The sequence below is a fragment of the Jaculus jaculus genome, chromosome 1 (assembly GCF_020740685.1).
Source record: "Jaculus jaculus isolate mJacJac1 chromosome 1, mJacJac1.mat.Y.cur, whole genome shotgun sequence".
Taxonomy (NCBI): domain Eukaryota; kingdom Metazoa; phylum Chordata; class Mammalia; order Rodentia; family Dipodidae; genus Jaculus; species Jaculus jaculus.
Genome location: NC_059102.1, coordinates 67,951,822 through 67,957,186, shown reverse-complemented (window position 1 = coordinate 67,957,186; position 5,365 = coordinate 67,951,822).

The following is a 5,365-nucleotide window of genomic DNA, read 5'->3' as shown; positions in this document are numbered from 1 at the left end:
CTGCTATTTTTAAGATGCTATCAAAACACTATCCAAAAAGCCCAAGATATTCATTGTCTTAAATTTCATCTGAATTTATATGCATTCTGGTTTCTCTCTCTCTTTCTCTCTTTCCTTTCTGACAAAGTAGCCAAGAATAGGATGACCTTGAAATGCTCACCCTTTTGATCCTACTGCCTTCACCTTTTGAGTGCTGAGATTACGGGCACATGCCACACATTGGGTTTATGCAGTATGAGGGATCAAACCCAGGACTCGTGCTACTAAGCAAGCACTCCATTTGACTGAGCTGTATCCTCAAGCCCTCATTCTAAATTTTTGATAAAGTATCTTTTAACTGTTCCTTATGGGCCTGCATAAGTGACAATAAATTCTAAGTATGTTATTTAAGATACAAAATATCATGGAATCATCCCCACCCCCCACCCCCAGAATGTTAGCAAATTGAAATAGTTTTGTTTAGCTTGGGAGGTTTCTTGGGTCAAAACTAAAGTCATCAATCAGGTTCTAGCTGGCTTATGCTAGAAAGAAAGAAAGAAAGAAAGAAAGAAAGAAAGAAAGAAAGAAAGAAAGAAAGAAAGAAAGAAAGAAAGAAAGAAGCCCCTCTAAATAATGGTGCAAGCTCAGTTTGAGAGGGGACACAATGACCAACTGGATTGATTTTCAGTTTGTTTGTTCTTTTCTTATTTTGGTTTTCAGTTTCAATCCTTATTTAATTTCATCTTCTCCCTTAGATGTTGCAGGTCTTTTATTAGCTCATCACATTAACTTTAAGCTATAAGGCAAACATGGGGTTTCAAGTGTCTTCAAAGGTAAATCAAGTGTTCAAAGCCTGAGCTGTCAATAACGTTTTTTGCCAACACATAATAGATTAATCAGGGAGCTTGCTTGTTCCTCTCTCCCATTAACTTTTTTTTTTTTTCTTCACCAGTTGGCTTTTTGGTTTATTTGCTAAATAATTTTTCTTCAGTGAGAACAAGTCAACTAATCTTTTTAGATCTGCAATGTCAAGCGCTCCTGTTTTTCTGACAGTTCGAACAGAACATTATGAAAGATACAAACATGTGTTATCTCATTTCCTGATTGTTGTCTTGTGACATCCTGTAATAATTGCAAAATTATAGTTAAATAGCAATATGATGATGCCATTTATTGCTTAAAAGGCAGCCACAGGATTGTAGAATTTTCAAGTAAGACAAGACTTTCCAAAGAGCAATGAGTCTGACATCAACATTTTAACAGCCAGCCACAGTGGTAAGCAGAAAATAGAAAGGACTAACAAGGTCCTCCACCTTCTTCAACTAGCCTTGGGCTGACAAAGGTTACAGCTGCCTCTAATCATAGCCCAGCTCACTCCTGAGTTTCAACTCTCTTCCCTCTCTCATGTCAAAACATTTAATCCATCCTCAGCTTCACCTTTCCACCTACAGACATCTCTTCTCTCCATTTCCAATATCATCACCAGTTTTAAAGTCATCATTGCTTGCTATATAAAGCTCACATTGCTTAGCTTGGTGAGATTTTCATGGGCCCAATCCACTAAATCTCTCAAACTTTTTTGTCTCTTGTTTCTTTCATCCTCTACCCCCATCAAATGGGGTGGCATTTGCCCTTCCTTCTTACTTTCAGTTACTTGTATGTGTGTCTTCAACACACTCCAGCTTCTTCTTCTTTTCAGGTCCATTACAAGAGTAGGATGTATTCACTCACTTGATTTTAGTCTCAACCACTCTGATTCAAGCTCCTTTCATGTATTCTCCTCATTGCCATATTTCTCAAAACAAATCATTGTTGTCATAGTTTCAGGACAGTGGATTGTCATGCTCAGCCAGCTTGCCAAGATCCTTGTTTAGGCTGTAGGTTCCTTGGTGATAAATTGTATCTTATGAGTCATTATATCTCCAAAATCCATGCCAGTTTCCAGCAAAAAAAAAGGTATTAAATAAATAAAATAGCAAGAACAAAACTTAAAACTAATTCTTATTATTTCCTGTGTTAGACATTGTAGTGGATTTATCATGTGCATTATCAGTATTGTTTTTTAAAAATGTGTGTGTGTGTGTGTGTGTGTGTGTGTGTGTGTGCATGCGCACGTGTGCACGCATGCATGGTATATGCATGTATGTATGCCTTGTGGTCCCTTTATGCTCAGCCCAGTGGCTATAGTGGAATGTCAGATGTCCCACTCCATCATTCTTCCTCTCTTCTGACTATTTACGGAGTTTGCAGGACTCCAGTGATTCACAGGTCTCTGCTCAGCTGCAGGACTGAGATCACAGGCACATGTGGCTACACCCCGTCATTTCATATGGATCTGGAAATTTGAACTCAGGCAATTTCCAACACCCTTAAGCCCTCATGGTTGTGCAAGAAGCACACTTAACTGCTGAGCTATCTCTCTAGCAACAGTACTGACTTTTTAAAAAAAATTTTTTGTTTATTTTTATTTATTTATTTGAGAGTGACAGAGAGGAGGAGAAGGAAGAGGAGAGAGAGAGAGAGAGAGAGAGAATGGGCGTGCCAGGGCCTCCAGCCACTGCAAACGAACTCCAGACGCGTACGCCCCCTTGTGTATCTGGCTAACGTGGGTCCTGGAGAATTGAGCCTTGAACCGGAGTCCTTAGGCTTCACAGGCAAGTGCTTAACCACTAAGCTATCTCTCCAGCCCAGTACTGATTTTTTGATGCTTAAGTTTTTATCAACTTGTCTAAGCCACAATACCCAGTTATCTGGTCAAAGATACCTGATGTTGCCGAGCAGGCATGGTGGCGCACACCTTTAATCCCAGCACTCGGGAGGCAGAGGTAGGAGGATCACAGAGAGTTCAAGGCCACCCTGAGACTACAGAGTTAATTCCAGGTCAGCCTGGACCAGAGTGAGACCCTACCTCGAACAAAAAAAAAAAGATACTGATGTTGTTGGGAAGATTTTTTAAATTGTGATTAACATTTAAGTGAGTAGACTTTGAGTAATGCTGATAACTTCCTACAACATGTGTGGACTAATCCCCAAGGAAAAAGGCTGACCCACTACTCTAAGAATTCTGCTGCGTGTATATGTATTAAATGATGCCTACTCAGAAATAATGGCTGGCCCTAACTAGTTGATGGAAGTTTTAAGATAAAAGGTGATCTTACCTTAAGTTTCCAAACACTTATTTCCTTCACAGCAACCAATATAAGTAGCTTACAGTTGCTTAAATAGTTTTGAGTTCAAGAAGACATGCTAGCAGGGCATTTTTCCTGATCAGTGCTCACATTGCTAGTTATGTTAGAATGAGGCCTCTGGTCTTTGTTCAATTCCTCAGGACCCACGTAAGGCAGATATATAAGGTGGTACATGTGTCTTGAGTTCTTTGGCAGCAGCTGAAGGCCCTGGCATGTCCATCCTCTCTATCTGCTTCTCAAATAAATAAAATAACTAAAATTAAAATTTAAAAAGATACAATTCAGAGGAAAATTAACAGCTTAAACTCTGGAGAAACAGGAACTACCTCAGGAAGAAATAATCCTTAGGAAGGACTTCAGTGTGCCCATTGGTAATGAAAGAGAAGGCCTAAGCTAGCATGGATGGAAGAAATAGAATTATAAGGAGTTCACTTCATCTGTATAATAAAGTAATGGTGATTTTTAGGTTAATTCCTGGTACATCAAGGTATGTGCTTAGAATAAATGTCTACAATGAAAATGTAGTGAAAATAGGAAGAGTGACAGCCTGGAAGGGACCTCTACTGACAGAGAAGGGCAAGGATTTCACCATCAGTGATATCTGCTGTCAGTTGTTACTCATCCAGAGGTACAACGTATCCCATTGCCCCTCTCTTTTAAGTAAAATCTGAAGCACTCAGAGTTTTGCAGTATTATGATATGCCTCATGACACAGAGAGGGACAGTATGAGCTTTTTGTGGCTGTGTAAAATACTTAAGAGGACCCAAAAATGGAAAGGTTTTTCTTGGCTCACAGTTGCACATGTTTTGGCCCATGGCTGGCTGTGGCAAGACAAGACAAGACAGCTTGGTGAGGAACACAGCAGAACAAAACTTACCCCTCATGACAGCCATAAAGTAGACAGAAAGGAGGAGGGCCAGAATCCCAAGATCCCTTTCAAAAGCACTCACACAGTCTCCCAGCTTCCTTCCACCCAGCCTCTTAAAGGTCTACCTACTCCTGGTAGTGTGAAAGGCTAGCAACCAAACCTTTGACACATGGGTCTGTGATGGGACATTCAGGATCCAAATCACAGCAGGGAGCTGTGAAAAGATATAAGATGCTCTGAAGTGAGCAGAGGGCACGAGAGACAGGACACAGAAAGACATGCCAGTGCCCTGCCCTGAGAACTCTAGCATCATAAAGGGCGTGGGTTACTCTACCATTATTCAGGACAAGACTTTAAAGACTAAGCTGGGATGTAGAAACCATGGAACATTGTGTCTACAGAAGAACACAAAGCAACCGTTAGGATTACTGTTGTACTGAGTCAGAACTCTAGGTCATTATAAACTTGTTTTATGCCACTGCAATGCACATTTTTTAAAGCCTCCCACTGAAAGATAGAGCAAGTGAGTAAGAAAGACTGATGTAGAAGGGGAGAGACAGAGAAAGAACAGAGAATATTCCAGCCTGCGAAGCCTAAGCTCCTACCTTGCCACAAGCAAAAAAGAGATTTGCTACCCAGATCCTTACTCTGTACACCACCACTCTTTCATTCTCCCCTATAAGTAAAAGATAATAATTCCTGGGGCCAGGAAGATGGTTCAATGTGGCTAAAGGTGCTTGCTTGCAAAGCCTGCGAACTCACGTTCAAGTCCCAAGCCACCAATGTAAGCCAGATCCTGTTTAAATAAATCCTAAAGTTAAAAAAATGTGGTAAGTGTTGGGTATTCCTTTGAAGCCTATAAATAATTTTAAAAATCTTCCTAAAGGGTAATAACAAGTGCAAGTTTCTTAAAAGAATTAGGACTAAAATACCAGTCACAAAATTTGGCACAGGTGGACACTCTATGAATTGCTACCTATTGTAAAATATGTATTTATACCCCATATATATATATCCTTGACTACAAGTTTGAGTCCAGCCTGGGCTGTATAGCAAGACCTTTCATCAAGACAAACAGATGGACAGACAAACAAAAAGTAAGCAAAGAATTGTGGCATGTCCAAGTAAGTGGATTTAAATGTGGTTTCTGTGAGTCACTGTTAACCGCTCTTGTCCTGGCAGGCACCGTTGGCCTCACATTTACTGCAGCAGATCACTGTGGTTCCCACTCACATTACGTTTGATTTCTGCTCTATTTCCCTCCTTGGAGTAGTGGTGCTGATGCAACTTTTCAGTCAGCTTGAACAGCTATTAAAACTTATCCATTAA